Source organism: Geotrypetes seraphini, chromosome 2 (genome assembly GCF_902459505.1).
Source record: "Geotrypetes seraphini chromosome 2, aGeoSer1.1, whole genome shotgun sequence".
Classification (NCBI taxonomy): domain Eukaryota; kingdom Metazoa; phylum Chordata; class Amphibia; order Gymnophiona; family Dermophiidae; genus Geotrypetes; species Geotrypetes seraphini.
In genome coordinates, this window is record NC_047085.1 from 499,628,774 (window position 1) to 499,645,499 (window position 16,726).

At 45.2% G+C, this 16,726-nt stretch overlaps 1 pseudogene; it reads left to right on the forward strand.

Moving 5' to 3' along the window:
* LOC117354949 overlaps window positions 1–16,726 on the forward strand; it is a 75,757-nt pseudogene that overhangs the window by 28,876 nt on the left and 30,155 nt on the right.

Below are 16,726 nucleotides of genomic sequence, written 5' to 3' on the forward strand. Positions count from 1 at the left end.
TAATTAATTTTTTCTCTGCGTGTTTTGTTTTTGTATAGTTATTAACTAATATTTAACTAAGTTTTAAAGTTTTAAAGAATGTTTCCTTTATACGTAAATAAAGAAAAGTGAATGGGATTGCAGTGGCGGTGACGGGGCGGTGAATGGGGTGGCAGTGGCGGTGACGGGGCGGTGACGGGGATGGTGAGACGGGGACGGGGCGGTGACGGGGATGGTGAGACGGGGACGGGGCGGTGACGGGGATGGTGAGACGGGGACGTGGCGGTGACGGGGACCAATTTTTTCACCGTGTCATTCTCTACTCCAAATGTCCAAATTGTGTCCTGGACGTATTCTAAAGTGTTCAATTATGGCAGAAAAATGTCCAAGGTCCAAAGTGGGGATGGAACAGCGCAGAACTACCGGGGATATATGAGCCAATAAAAGTCATAATGGTAAGAGGGGATGAGCTGCAGGGACGGAGAGGGGGCAGGGATTAATTTTTGTCCCCGTGTCACTCTCTACTCTGGACCATAGAATAAGAAAAGAATTTGCAGGCCAGGCTTACTCACTAATGGTACTGTAGCATTCTGTCATGGGCAGGGGCCTCAGTTTGATTCCTGGCTCAGGTAATCCGCTCCCTAAGTTGGTTGGTGATGCTGTTGAAAGCCAGAAGAGAGGGAGCGGGAGGTTGTGAATTCAGATCATCTGCAGCAAGCAAATGTGATTTTGCAGAATGAAGCAATCCTTCCCTGCAAGGTTACTCTTGGGTGACTGCCAGCCTCACAGCTCCTCCATCATTGTGACCCCTTGCCGCTTGAGTGAGCCGAGTGACATTGCACCAACGCTCTTTAAGCTGACTTTCCTGGTTTGGTGGGATAACCCTGCTCATCATTTTGTGGCTCTTTTTTGCTAATTTGTTTTAAACAAAAACTCTAAAAACATCCCTGCCACTGTACTGCCCTGCAGTAGCAGAAGAAGTAAGTCCATTCTGGTTGATTTGTGAGAAAATGGGGAAACCCCCCCTCCCCCAAGCATGTATTGCTTGGTTTCTCTGCAATGAACTTAGGCCCTCTTTTACTAAGTTGTGATAAAAGTTTCTACCGTGGCCTGAGGCGCTAAATGAGCATTGGAGCAGCATCGGAGCATTTGGTGCTCTGGGCCGCGGTAGAAACTTCTACGACGACTTAGTAAAAGAAAGTTGTCTCGGAAGCAGGAAGGTGCTATGCTGAAGTCCAATATACATTATAATGGGACTTTCTTCCTAGATTACAGATAGGCTTGTAACTTATTTTTGAGCATAAGTGGACTCGCTTCCTTCTGCCATTATAGGGCAACGTGGACCAGTTAGATCCAGGGCATGAGGTAATGTGCCGCACAGTTCTGAATGTGGCCACTGAGACACTGCAGGAGAGTGACGGAAAGAAGTTAATAAATGACCAGTTTGTATTGCCACATATTGAATGGATTTTCTTGGTAGATATGCTTTTTATTTTTTTCATGTACTGTGCCTTGGGTTGGTTGTACAGTTTTTGCACATAGAAACATGATGGCAGATAAAGGCCAAATGGCCCATCTAGTCGACCCATCTGCATTATCCATTATCTCCTCCTCTCCCTATTGGCTAAGGTTCTTAACATTTGCATCTCCTCTTCCTATAGGCTAAGGCTCTGTGCACCCACATTGTGAGGTCATAGAGCTGCCCATCCGCAGTAACCATTATCTCTGTCTCTCTCCGAGAGATCCCACGTGCCTATCCCAGGCTTCCTTGAATTCAGAGACAGACTCTGTTTCCACCACCTCTTGCGGGAGACTGTTCCAGGCATCTACCACCCTTTCCGTAAAAAAGTATTTCCTCAGATTACTCCGGAGCTTATCACCTCTTAACTTCATCCTATGCCCTCTCATTCCAGAGCTTCCTTTCAATTGAAAGAGACTTGACTCCTATGCATTTATATTATGTAGGTATTTAAACAACTCTATCATATCTCCCCTCTCCCGCCTTTCATCCAAAGTATTCAGATTGAGATCTTTACGTCTGTCCCCATACGCCATATCTCGAAGACCACACACCATTTTAGTAGCTTTCCTCTGGACCAACTCCATCCTTTGTATATCTTTTTGAAGGTGTGGCCTCCAGAATTGTACACAATTCACAGTAAAGCTATGTTTCTCCGGTCATGGTACATGGGCTTGCGCAAAGCTGAAAGCTATGCCATTGGTATTTTCACTGCCATCAGGGCCTTTCAAGACAGATAGGTTTCAGCAGAGATGTCAGACTAACGATGTACCACCCATCTGGGCAGAGTTGGAGGCGGAGGATTGCATTTGATGCGACAACATCGAATTTATACTGCACAGAAGAAAGGCCCGGCGATCTATTTCTGTATTCTACCATGAAAATTTGATACCATCACGTTGCTAGGACTCGAACACGAGTCGATGGCACCTAACAAAAGCTATGTTTGTCATTAGTGATTTTATTGTCCCTAGTCTGCAATAACAACTTCCTTATTTATTTATTTAATTAATTAAATTAAAAATATCAAATATTGCATAAGATCCAGAGTTACACTATACACTGGTATGCACTATAATATTATTGCAATAGGGATCTCAAAGTCTCTCCTTGAGGGCCGCAATCCAGTCGGGTTTTCAGGATTTCCCCAATGAATATGCATTGAAAGCAGTGCATGCACATAGATCTCATGCATATTCATTGGGGAAATCCTGAAAACCCGACCGGATTACGGCCCTCAAGGAGGGACTTTGAGACCTCTGGACTAAACCAATCATCAGCTTTAAACATTATTGCTTAACTTTTACTCTTCCCCCAAGTGGTGCTCTCGATGATTAGGCAGGATCTAGAAACCTCTCTCTCCTATATTGGCATCTCAAATTTTTAGGAATGCCATCAAGTGTCTTCAAGCTTAGCTGTTGGCCTGGACGTCACGTGTTAGGTACCATCAACTTGAGTTTGATTCCTAGTGACTTGATGAACATCATCAAGTTTTCATGGCAGAATACAGAAGTAGATTACCGAGTCTTTCTTCTGCTCGGTATAAATTCAGTGTTGTCGCTTCAAACGCAATCCTCCGCCTCCAACCAGATGGGTGGTACATCGTTAGTCTGCCATTTCCACTGAAACTTGTCCGCCTTGGGAGGCCCTGCTGGCAGTGGAACTACCGACGGCATAGCCTTCAGCTTCACAGATGTGCACAAGACCCAGTGGCACGACAAGCCCATGTACCATGACTGGAGTGACTTCACATACTTGTAGATATAATCAATTTCTGCAAGCTTCTTTTGCATAGGAGGTACTTCCATTGGCTAGCACTAGTCTAGTTGCAGTAAAAACACTGGTTATCAGCTTCCATGTGCTAGATCTCACTTCTGGGCAGCCCACGTTAAGCAGAAAGAACATGAGAATAGCCTTACTGGGTCAGACCAATGGTCCTTCAAGCCCAGTAGCCTGTTCTCACGGTGGCCAATCCAGGTCACTAGTACCTGGCCAAAGCCCGAGGAGTAGCAACATTCCACGCAACCGATCCATTCCATGCAACCGATCCGTGTCTTTCTCAATAACAGACTATGGACTTTTCCTCCAGGAACTTGTCTAAACCTTTCTTAAAACAAGCTATGCTATCCACTCTTACCACACCCTCTGGCAACACATTCCAGATTTTTTAACTATTCTCTGAGTGAAAAAAAAAAAGTCCTCCTATTGGTTTTAAAAGTATTTCCCTGTAACTTCGAGTGTCCCATAGTCTTTGTAATTTTTGACGGAGTGAAAAATCGATCCGCTTGTACCCGTCCATGTTTGGGAATTGATTCATCTGTGATCTCTTTAAGCAAAGGGAGCACTTTGTTCCTGTGGCGTAATAAAGGGTGGGGGGTGGGGTGGTCTGCCCTGGGCGCAGCCTTGGTAGGGGTCCTGGCACCCGTCCTCCTTTCTGCCCCCCGCCGTGCGCCCCTTCCCTTCCCTCGTACCTCTTTAATTTTCCCTGAGCGAGCAGCATTACAAACTTGCTGCCCGTGTCGGCGGCGTCTCTCTCTGACTTCCCTTCCGGGCCCTGCGCCTAGAAGTGATATCGGAGGGATAGCTGACACGACCAGGCAACAAGTTCATGAAGTTGCTCGCGCCTGGAAAATTAAAAAGGTAAGGGGAAAGGGTAGGGGGCCAAGCACACGGCAGGGGGTCCGGGAAGGAGCCAGGGGGCGGAGAAGAGGGGAGGGGCGCCACTTAACCTCGCTATGCCACTACTTTGTTTCCAAACTTCTGCACACCCTCTCCAACCCTGGTCATATATACTGCACAGTCACATAAAATTGACAGAGCATCTTGTACCCATTTTCAACTAGGTTGCTTGCTAGTTAAATTTTTTTTTTCTCATAATGCTTCCCTAATTCATTTATATATTTATCTGTTTTTTTTAAATTTTGTTTGTTTAGGAAATGACCAGGCGGGGAACAGAGTGAAGCCCACAAAAGAGCAGAGAGAAGACTCGGAGGCTGTTCAGAAGGATGTACAGAGCTCCGAGGTGGCAAAGATCACGCCCTGTCAGACTGACCTAAAGACAGAGCCAGGAAACAGGAGGTACAGCTCTGTGCAGTGTGAAACCAGATGCAGGGAGCTCCAAGCCAGCCCCGAGCAGGGGAGGAGCCCAGAGACAGAGAGACCATTTGCATGTGCGGAATGTGGGGTCAGCTTCCACCTCCAATATGATCTTATAAACCACCAGGAAAGCCATGAACCAGAGAAACCATATCCGTGTAGGGAGTGTGGAAAGAGTTTTACACGGAAGCTTAATCTCGAGGTGCACCAGCGAATCCACACGGGAGAGAAACCTTTCACATGCCTCGTGTGTGGGAAAGATTTTGTTCAGCAGCAGCAACTTTCAAGCCACCAGAAAATCCATACTGGGGAAAAACCATATTCCTGCGCAGAATGTGGGAAGAATTTTCGAAAGAAATCCCAGTTAGTCATCCATCTGAGAGTTCACACAGGAAATAAACCGTATAGATGTTTGGAATGCGACAAGAGTTTCTGTCAAATGGCTGGCCTCCTATATCACCAAAGGGTTCACACGGGAGAGCGACCTTACCAGTGTCAGGATTGCGATAAAACCTTCAACTCCAGCTCGGCACTCCTCGGCCATGAAAAGCTGCATACGGGCGAGAGGCCACACAAGTGCAGTGACTGTGGGAAAAGCTTTATCCAGAAAGCTGAGCTAATCAACCATCAGAGGATCCACACAGGGGAAAGACCTTTCCAGTGTTCTGAATGTGAAAAGAGCTTTATGTACAAGTCAGCACTTATCACGCATTACAGAGTTCATAGTGGGGGAGAGACCATTTCAGTGTTCAGAATGTGCAAAAAGTTTCCTCTCCCAGTCAGCTGTGTTGGTCCACGAACGAATGCACGCACAAGAGAGACCATACAAATGTCCAGAATGTGACAAAAACTTTAAATCTCAGTCTGCCGTTCATATGCATCAACGGGTACACACAGGGGAGAGACCCTATCATTGCAGTGTTTGTCAAAAGAACTTCACTCAGAAATCAGGTCTTCTTGAGCACCAAAGAATCCATACAGGAAAACCCTATATGTGTAAGCATTGTGGGCAGAGCTTTAACAAGAAATCTGACTTTATGGAGCATATGAGAATCCACACGGGAAAGAAACCATTTATCTGTATTATTTGCAAAAAAAGCTTTGATCAGGAGTCACTGCTGTTCCAGCACCACAGGATTCACACAGGTGAGAGACCATTCACCTGTGGTGAATGTAGGAAGAGCTTCCGACAGAAAGGGACCCTTGCAAAGCATCTGAGGACCCATGCTTGCAAGAGACAAGAATGTGATGATGGCTGAAACATGCATGGATTAAACTTCAAGCCATTAACCAACTGGCACTCCGTGAGAATTCCTATAGCTCTAGAATCAGACTGGCCCCAGAAGGCCTTAATGCAGCAGTTTCAAACTCAAACCCTTTGCAGGGCCACATTTTGGACTGTAGGTATTTGGAGGGTCGCAGAAAAATGTTAATGTCTTATTAAAGAAATGACAACTTTGCATGAGGTAAAACTTGTTATAGTTTATAAATCTTTCCTTAATTGCGTCTGATAATTTTAGTTTGACACAGCTGAAAGTAGTGCAACATGCAGAAAGATGCAGGAAAGTGAGGTTACAGCAGTGAAGCAGGCAACGTTCCAGAACGATGGTAACAAACCGAGGGCCTCAAAATAGTACTGACGGGCCTCATGTAGCCCCTGGGCTGTGAGTTTGAGACCACTGCCTTAATGTGTTGGATTGTTACATTACATTACATTAGGGACTTCTATTCCGCCTATACCTTGCAGTTCAAGGTGGATTACAAAAGAGCTAACTGGACATTTCCAGTGAAGTTACAACAGTTTTGTTTTTTTTGGTTACAAGAGAGGAGAGGTACCTGGATTAATTCCGGAAGAACTTGCAAATTGGATATTAAATTGACTGTACGTTACTGTGTGATATAACAAACAGATTACAGTTAGAGTACAAATAAGATTACGTTACATTTCAGGGATCTGAATACTTGGTTGGTGTTTTGGGGAGGAAGAGATTATTTAAGTGGAGGTTTTGGGGGCAAATTTATCTAGGAGGAGGGGGAAGAGTTGGGTTAAGATATCTGGATAAATTTTTTGAAAAGTAGGGTTTTGATTTCTTTTCGAAAAGTTTTGAAGTCGCCCGTTGCCGTCAACAGATTGGAGATGGAGTGGTTAAGTTTTGGATTGTATTGGATGAAAGAAGAAAACTCCTCCATGCCTATCAACTAATTTATAAGAACCAGTGTATACTAAGACTGTACATCCCAAGAGCTGAAGAAAGGCCTGTCTTTACATAAATTTAATATCATGCAGCAACTGTAGTGGCCTTCTAAGAATACTTTATTTTGTATTAATAGTTTTAATTCTTATAATATACATCATTAGAGATGGGGAAAAGAGGTAATCAAAACAATTCACATCATGTCAAGAAATAAAATTTGTTCAAGTCCACATTAGAGAATGACACGGGGACAAATTTTTCTCCGTCCCCGCGGGAACTCATTTTCCCATCCCGGTGAATTATTTTCCTGTCCCTGCCCCATTCCTGCAAGCTCTGTCCTCATAGAAACATAGAAATAGATGGCAGATAAGGGCCACGGCCCATCTAGTCTGCCCACCCTAATGTCCCTTCCCTACCTTTGCCCTGTGAATAGATCCCATGTGCCGATCCCATTTGGCCTTAAAATCAGGCACGCTGCTGGCCTCAATCACCTGTAGTGGAAGACTATTCCAGCGATCAACCACCCTTTCAGTGAAAAATAATTTCCTGGTGTCGCCGCGCAGTTTCCCGCCCCTGATTTTCCACGGATGCCCTCTTGTTGTCGTGGGACCCTTGAAAAAGAAGATATCTTCCTCCGCCTCGATGCGGCCCGTAAGATACTTGAACGTTTTGATCATGTCTCCCCTCTCTCTGCGCTCCTCGAGCGAGTATAGCTGTAATTTGTCAAGCCGTTCTTCGTATGGAAGATCCTTGAGCCCCGAGACCATCCGGGTGGCCATTCTCTGCACCGACTCCAGTCTCAGTACATCCTTGCGATAATGCGGCCTCCAGAATTGCACACAGTATTCCAGGTGGGGCCTCACCATGGATCTATACAATGGCACAAGCCTCAAACACTTTAAAATCATAAGTGTTCGAGGCTTGTGCGGTTAAAGCAAAGCTTCCAGGAATGGGGCAGGGACAGTGACAAAAACTCGCAGTGACGGAAAAACTGAGTTCCTGTGGAGCCAGAGACAAATTTGTCCCTGTGTCATTCTCTAGTCCACATCTAGAGAAAATCAGCAATCTTCAGGAGAAAGGAAAATTTAAATTGAAACAGAAAAATCAAAAGTACATCATTTTGAGCATAAAGTATTGTCTGTTGTTCTTCAAGCTCTGTATTTTAAAGAATCTTTGACTGTGTATTGTCCAAGTAGATCATACGATCTGAGAGTGCTATGTTGTCGCAAGGTAGAATGTCAAAAGTTCACTAGGCTGACACTGGAGCATCTGATCTAATCGAATTCTTAGTCTTCTATACCGAATCGTCTCCTAAAAACAGGAGCTCAATTCATTTTACATAATTAGATCACAAAGAAAGATCCATTAACATTCATTGGAGCTATTGCCTCCAACTCAATGACACGTAGTGGTTTTTAAGGTTTTGTGAAAGATCTATCGTTGCTATTGAGGAAGTGAAGCTGTGGAGCAGCCTTTCTGGCCATTTGCGGTTGCGTGCTAATAGGTGGAATTTTAAAAAGCTTTTGAAGACCCGTCTTTTAGCAACTACATTTTTGTTATCTGTATAATTTAGAGATTGTATTAATGCTGGATTGTTTGTGGCATTGCAGAGATTTTGTGTGTGTGTTGTGTCCTATGATATGGTTATAGGTGGTGTATATATGTTTTAACTAAATAAATAATAGGTATGTACAGGCATCATAATAAAAAATATATATATTATCACTCCCATAAAGCATCTCTGTCTTCCCCCTCCTATGGTCTGGCATTTTTTTTTTTTCTCTCCTTCCAATAGCCTGGTGTCTCTCTCCTCTTGGCATCTCTCTCCTCTTCCCTTCCCACGGTCCAACATGTCTCTTCATCTCTTCCCCCCTTCCAGTGGTCTGGTATGTCTCTCTCCTCTCCTTCCTGCAGTTTGGCATTTCTCTCTCCCCTCCTTCCCGTCCATTCCCTGGTCTGGCATAGGTGGGAAAGTTAAGTTGTGGATTAGGAATTGGTTATCAGATAGAAAACAGAGGGTAGTGTTAAATGGTCATTTTTCTCAATGGAGGAGAGTAAACAGTGGAGTTCCACAGGGGTCTGTACTGGGACCAGTGCTATTTAACTTATTTATAAAAATGATCATAAGAACATAAGAATTGCCGCTGCTGGGTCAGACCAGTGGTCTATCGTGCCCAGCAGTCCGCTCACACGGCGGCCCTTATGTCAAAGACCAGTGCCCCGAGTCTAGCCTTACTAGGAAATTGGAACGATGAATGAGGTAGTTAAATTTGCAGATGATACTAAACTGTTCAAAGTTGTTAAAATCCATGTGGATTGTGAAAACTCTGGCCGCATATGGAGGGCCTCTGAGCATGCGAAGATGACATCACACACATCTGCGCATGATCCAGGCCCTCCAGACGCGATCGGAGCTCGTCACAGAAGAGAAGTGGCTTCCTGGGTGGGGTGGGGGGGGGGACAGAACTGGGTTGGGCTGGGGGCAGGATTATTTGTCCAGGGTTTTCCTTGTAAAATATGGTAACCTTACTCCTTGTGATTCTGGGCAAGTCACCTAATCCTCCACTGCCCCAAGTATATTACAGTATTTGCCGGCGTATAAGACGACTGGGCGTATAAGACGACCCCCCAACTTTTACAGTTAAAATATAGAGTTTGTTATATACTCGCCATATAAGACTACCCCTTCTTCCGCACACCTTCTGCACAACAAATAAAACTTAAAAGAACATCAGAATTTATTTCAACAATTTTAATTAATTCACTAAAGCTGAATAGAACAATAAACCCATGGGAGCTGCCATGCTATTTGTTTTCTAAACTGTTAACCAAACTGAAACTGTCAATGATAGAAGGAAGATAGAGGGAGAGAGCAAGTGCCGGGCAAGCCCCTAGCAAGTTTGCTGGCATGACAGTTTCCCTTTAAAAGCCTTCAAAAGCCTCCTGTTCGCCCCCGCAACTTCCTTAAGGGCTAGACTCCACACACGGCCGCATGTGCGAGAGACGTAGTAAAGAGAAAAGGGGTGGGGCCAGAGCGCCGCTGCTTCCCGCTGCGCAGGATGAAGGAGCTGGCACCCTTGTCACACTGATGTCCCGCCATGGCCCCGCTGATGTCCCGGCAGGTTTACTAGTACCGTAAGCACCGTAAGGAGGTAAGGAAGGAGATGTTAGGGCATGTAAAGTAAGGGCATGTAAACAGTACCCGGCGTATAAGACGACCCCCGACTTTGGGGAGGATTTTAAGGTACTGAAAAGTCGTCTTATACGCCGGCAAATACGGTAGATAGATTGTGAGCCCACTAGGACAGAAAGGGAAAATGCTTGAAGTACATGTATGTAAAACCACTTTAAGTGTAGTTGTAAAACTACAAAAGGGCAGTATACAAGTGTCAATCCCTTTCCCTATAATGAAAATTTTGTGAAGCTTATATTCAGGTGCAGAAGAACAGATGTGTGCTTTTACTTTGTTCAGACATGTGCACAACTTCCTGTCTACCTTTGGAAATTTGCAGGTTTTGTGCCTCCCCGGCGGGTTTCAGTTTGCTTTGTCAAGACATCTATGTTATCCCACAGTTGTAAAAGGTTGTGCACTCAATCTTTTGGATCCCTGAGGAAGGCGTGTTATGCCGAAACACGGCCCGTGTTGGGTCCTCCATGACAAACGTGGACATTGTATTTTAAAGGATTACACTTCTCCCTCCGTATTCACTGTGATAGGGGATTAAAAGACCCGTGAATACAGAAAAAAAACGCAAATAACTTTTTCATATGTTATTTGCTGTTTTCTATTAAAAACCATCATGAATATGGTGAAACCGCGAATAACATGGTGGGAGGCCTGGCCTATTCCTGAAGGAGAGGCAAAACAAGGTGAAGTGCTGGGAATCGGCCATTTTCTCTGGAAATGCTTGGGATCGACGATTTCTCTATGCAAGCTGACGTAATTTGGGGGGAGGAGCCAGCAAGCTAAAAACCGTGAATAATCAAAACCGCGAATAAGGAGGGAGAAGTGTAACTTTAATAAAAGAAGCGTCAAGAACATTGGATTTCCACAGTTTTGTTTGTTTGGGCTATCCTTTTTCTCCTGTGGACATTTGGGTCTTCTCTTCTTGTTGGGTCCTTCTGCTTGTAAAACAGAAAAAAAAAAATGGCAGTTAAATCTCAAAAACTGCCATGAAATCCTCTCCGCAAAACCTGTTACGCTGCCCCAAACTTGACACAAAACGTCTTGCGTTCTGCACACATCAAAAGCTCTCTGCAATACATGGGATACTTAAATGAGCTCATTGCCATACATTTTCATTCATTGTGTAGCCATATCATCCGTGCAAGCAAATCTGCGCACTTACACCTTCTCTGCATTGCTCAGTGCGTACAACCCACATTCAATCCATAGCAACTGCACAGTTAGGCACAGGGCAACTTTCTGCAAAAGCCATAGAATGAGGAGCAACAGAAACAAAATGTCCTGCATCCTGTACCAGGGCAAGAGACATACCCCTTCTTCGACGAAACCGCGCTAGCAATTTCTAGCGTGGCTCTCTGCGCTGAATGACGTGTGCTGCTCCCGACACTCATAGGAACTCTTTGAGCGTCGGAAGCAGTGCGGGCCATTCAGCGTGGCGCTCTGCGCTAAAAATCACTAGTGCGGTTTCGTAGAAGAGGGGGATAGTCTGATCAAGTACCAACACTTGACTTTATTTCTCTTATATATGTCATTCAGTGGTGTAGTAATGGGGGGAGGGGGGGTGGACCGTCCTGGGACCAGAAAGTGACATCAGAGGGAGAGCCAAGGCCGACGCGGGCAGCAGGTTGGAGATGTTTCTCGCGCCAGCGAAGTTAAAGGGGTACAAGGGAAGGAAAAGTGAGTGCGTGACGGGGAGAAGAGGGCGGGGGCTTCTACCCTCTCTATACCACTGTTGTCATTCTTTCCTTTCGCCACTGAAGGGACAGCTCAAATTACAGTATATACAAAAATATGCTTTTTCTAAACTAAACTAAACTAAACCTTGGGTTTATATACCGCACCATCTCCACTCCTGCTTCTACACAATTTTTTTTACTTTCCCGAGGGGATCCACTTCTCCAGGGTCCACTTTTAAACCCGCATGAGTCGTGCTCATGCTATGGCACCTCCAAGACCTGCCTGAAATTTTGGAGCATTAAAGGTCTGCGTTTCTGTTCATCACTTGGCGTGCTTATTTTAATACTAATGAGCTCAATGTATTTGCCGAGGCTGCTACTGCAAACTAAAAACGCCGCGTGGAACCTTTTGTGCGTCCGAGGCTGAAATGCTTGCATGCTGGACCAGGGTTACCAGACGTACGGATTTCAAAACCCGACACTTTGTCCAGGTTTTGAAAAGCTTCCCGACATAATCGCATTGGGGGGTACCGTGCATGCATGGACGCATTGCGGTGTCGTGAGCATGACATCACTGCATCGTGTCCGCGCATGTGTGGATGCCATCTGGGGGCGTGGCTGGGGGGGGGCAGAACAGGGCTGGAACGAGGCGGAACTGGGCAGTCCTGGGGGTGTGTGGCCATGGGTCTGGATTTTCCTGATGGAAAATCTGGTAACCCTATGCTAGACCAGCTACAACCAGTTTAAATCGAACCTTACTGGCATGGTAAGCTTTGCGCATTGGTGCCTTAAGGGTTTATTGGGATGGGAGGAAAGAACACCCACGTATATTTATGTATTTATTCAATTTTGAATAGTTAGGGGAGCTCAGAACAGTTTACATTAATTTATTCAGGTGCTCAAGCATTTTCAGGTGCATCATTCACACCTGCTCCAGAACAGGTGATTTCCTTTTGGAAATTTGTTTGCTCTGAACTCTGCAGGTGCTCTGAAAATATGGCCTTTTAAAGGGGTAGCAAAAAAAAAAAAAAAAGAAGCAATAGGTCGTATAGTCACACAAACTCATAAGAAGCATTAGCACATATTTTTACTCTCAAGGAAAAACAGGCAATTTGCAGAGTCCATTTAGTTGGATAAAATTAGGGTTACCATATGGCTCCAGAAAAAGGAGGACGGATTGAGATATCCGAGTTTTACTTCCACTGAAAGCATTGGAAGTAAAACCCGGATATCTCAATCCGTCCTCTTTTTTTCTGGAGCCATATGGTAACCCTAGGTGGTAGACCTTCTTTAATATTTGCCCTATTAGACATTTTTTTTCCTTACAGATTCTTGGGAGGGGAAGAATCAAACTAGGGGCCTAGAGGCTAATTTGGAGCGGTAGAGAGGGTGTCAGAAGTTTTACCCAGGGCATCCAGACATTTTGCATTGACCCTGCTTTTGTTAACACTTGTAAAGTGCTCTGCCAATAAAGTTTCCCACATTTTGAAGGACCCCCCCTGGCCTTTCTCCCTAGAGACAGTCCAGTACAAGGCTCATGAGCCCTCAGTGGCGTACCTAGCAAATGTGACACTCGGAGCCCATCGTTTATTGACCCCCCCCCCTCCTCATCTATATGAAAAATATAATTTTTAGTAACAATCCACATATCACACAAGAGTGTACCTAGGAAAAGGCAACATCTTAAACACTGCAGTGAGCACTAGAACACCAACACACGCATTGTAAAACTAAACAAGCCAGATCCCGCACAGTCAATTGATCCTGCAGTCAATGCCAACTGAAAACTATGTCCTTTTCAAACACACAGAACAGAGATACACCCTCGCCCAATATGGAATAATCACAAACTAAAAATAGAAATATGTAGACAAAAGTTAAATTGAACCGCCAAGAAACCAGGCTCTGCATATAATGCAACACCACAACACCACAGAAACAGTGAAGCATGTCCCCTAATACTGTGCAAAATATAAAGACAGTAGATATAAATTTGAAAAAACTGATACATAACAATCATCACTTTACAAATTAACAAATAGAAATAAAACAAATATTTTCTTTTGATATGTGATGGCAATCTCCCTTAATGTGGACTAGATGGAAACTATGATGTTATAAATAATGTTATGGATATATTTTGTTTTGTTTAAATTTCCATTCCTATACTTTATATGATGAATAATTTTGAAAATTATAATAAAGAACCCCCCCCAATAAAACAAATAAAGAGAAATAAGAAAATACCATTTTATTGGACTAGTCCATTTTTCAATTAGCTTTCAGAGGCCAACTCTTTCTTCAGAACAGTACAGTATACTGCTGTTATGGTATCCTTTCATGACCTGAGGAAAGGGGTTTAGTCCCCCCAAAATGGCCTTATTTCCATTTCCTATTATAAACTTTTATCAATACAGTTACGATACTACTTGATTCTAAGTAAAGCAACATAAAAATCTTTCTATCTTTTGTCATTTCAGCTTTAATCATCTTCTCTTTGCTCTCTTCTTTCTATACAGTGTTTGTCCTCTCTCCCTGCCATGCAACATCTGCCCTCTCTTTGCCCCTTCCACCCAGCTTCTGCCCTCTCTCTACCCCTTACATCCACTGTCCACCCTCTCTCTTCCATATGGCAACTCTTTCTATGTCCCTTCAATAAACTGTATATCCTGTGCCACTTTTCTCCTTTGTACATGATTCATTTCAGCTTCACCCCTTCTCCATTTTTCTGTCTCCACCCCCCTATGCTTTTGCATCTCTCTCTTCTCCTTTCCACTCCACCCCATGTCCTGGCATCTCTCTCCCTTCATGCTCTCTGGCACCTCCTCTCCCTCTGGTCTGGCATTTGTCTCCTTAGTTTCCCTTCCCTCCCCCCATGCCCTGGCATCTCTCTCCTCTTCTTCCAACTCCCCCCCCCCCATTATCTGGCATCTCCTCTTCTTCCTTTCTCTCCCTCCCTCCCTCCTTCGTTCCTGTCCCCTGGTCTGGCATCTGTCTCCTTCCCTCCCCCATGCCCTGGCATCTCCCCCTCCATGGTCTGGTATCTCCTTTCCTTCTTTCTTTTTCCTCCCTCCCATAGACTTGGCATCTCTGGTTCCTCTCCCTTGCCTTCCTTCTCCTCCCCTTCCCTGTGCAGCAACAGCATTTCTGGCCGGTTTCTTGCTGCAGCCGCGCAGGAGAGCCCGGCCAGAAGCTAAACACCCTCCGGAGGGAGGCACAGAAGGAAGGAAAGGAGGGAGCACAAGTTTACTGCTGCTAGTTAAGGAAAGCAGCAGCAGCGGCAGAATAGGGAGGGTGGCCGGCTGTGCACCCGGAGCGGAACACCCCCCCCCCTTGGTACGCCACTGCGAGCCCTTAATGTTTAAATCGGAAGAGCTTCCATGAAAGATATGGATTAAAAAAAAACCACTGTGACATTAAATCTGATGCATTGATCCCTATCTTAAACCATAACAGCTTTTTTTTTTTTTTTGGGGGGGGGGGTGGGGGGTTGCACAGTGTGCGGAAAGTCAATACAGCTAGTTACGCGGTAGCGCAAGGCGTTTTGGGATTTGTAGTTTACAATGTGACGGGGGGTGGAAAACGACCAAAGGGGCCTGGCACGCAGGAAAGAAAGCCTTTCCCGCCAAGGAGACTACATTTCCCAGTAGGACCTTGCGATCAGCGCATCTTCCTTCCCTCTATTCTGCAGTTTCCCCCCTAAGTCTGATGCCCTGCAAAGGGCTTCTCCGGCTTCCTGGAAGGGTGGGGATGACGTTTCACCTCTCTCCCCTCCCCTTCCTTCCCCCCCCCCCTGCCTGTTCGCATTAAAAAGATTAGTACCCAGAGATCCTCTGTGCCTAAGCAATGACAGCTGCAGCTCTCAGGAGGAGAGAGGAGGGAGCCCTGGACATGGACCTTGCAGGGGAAGAAGGGACCCTGCAGGATGTTGCTGCAGAAGGAGGGGTGATTGCTCTGCAGAAAGACTCTGGAGGAGAGGTGAGGGCGATGCACATAGACCCTGGGGCGGGAAGAAGAGAGGAGAGGGCCCTGTCCACAGACCCTGCAGCAGCAGCAGAAGAGAAGGTTGTGCACACGGACCCTGCAATAGGAGGGGGAATCCATCTAGTGAAGGATCCAGGGTCCACATCCGCACTGCAGGAGGGAATAGAGAAGGGCCAGGAGGGAAAGCTGTCATCAGGCGCTTCTGCACAGGTACCACTTTTTTTTTTTTTTTTGTTTCGTTTCGGTTTACAACGAAATCATTCATTTTCTTCCTGGATATTTCTAAACTGCATAAATCCCTTGAGATCCTATAGGCAGCTGTTATGCTCTTTCTGGGAGATTGCATCTTTAGGAAGAGGGGCTTTTACTGGAAACATTTTCCTGCATTAAATATACGGTAGAACAGGGGGGGTCTCAAAGTCCCTCCAGTCGGGTTTTCAGGATTTCCCCAATGACTATGCATGAGATCTTTGTGCATGCACTGCTTTCAATGCATATTCATTGGGGAAATCCTGAAAACCCGACTGGATTGCGGCCCTCAAGGAGGGACTTTGAGATCCCTTATTGTGCAAAGTCATCTCAGAGAAGGCAATTTTTATAACAGGTTAGGAGAGCAAGTAGTAGCTATTTTATAAAAACACATAGGTGCCTGTGTATCTTTATAAAGTAGCATCACAAAAGCAGCAGAAATTGTGTTCTGTAAGAGGCATTTTATGTGAAGTACACACAAAAATATCCTTTGAACTCAGAAATTTCTTTTATGATCTCATGAGAAGAAAATTAATGGTGGTAGATGCGTGAAACAGTCTCCCAGAAGATGTGGTGGAGACAGAGACTGTGTCTGAATTCAAGAGAGAGGAAAAGGTATTTGGTTCCTGCTGATGGGCAGACTGGATGGGCCATTTGGCCTTTATCTGCCATCATGTTCCTATGTTTCTAAGTGCTGCAGATTGTCACACAGAAGATGTCTAGTTTGATCCCTGTGTTGGGCCATTTGCTGCCCAGATTGGCTGGGGCGGGGGGATGTTGTGGAAACAGCCAGTGTTCACAGCCCTCCTCCTGGTGGAGGGAAGTGATACTGCAGTGATTG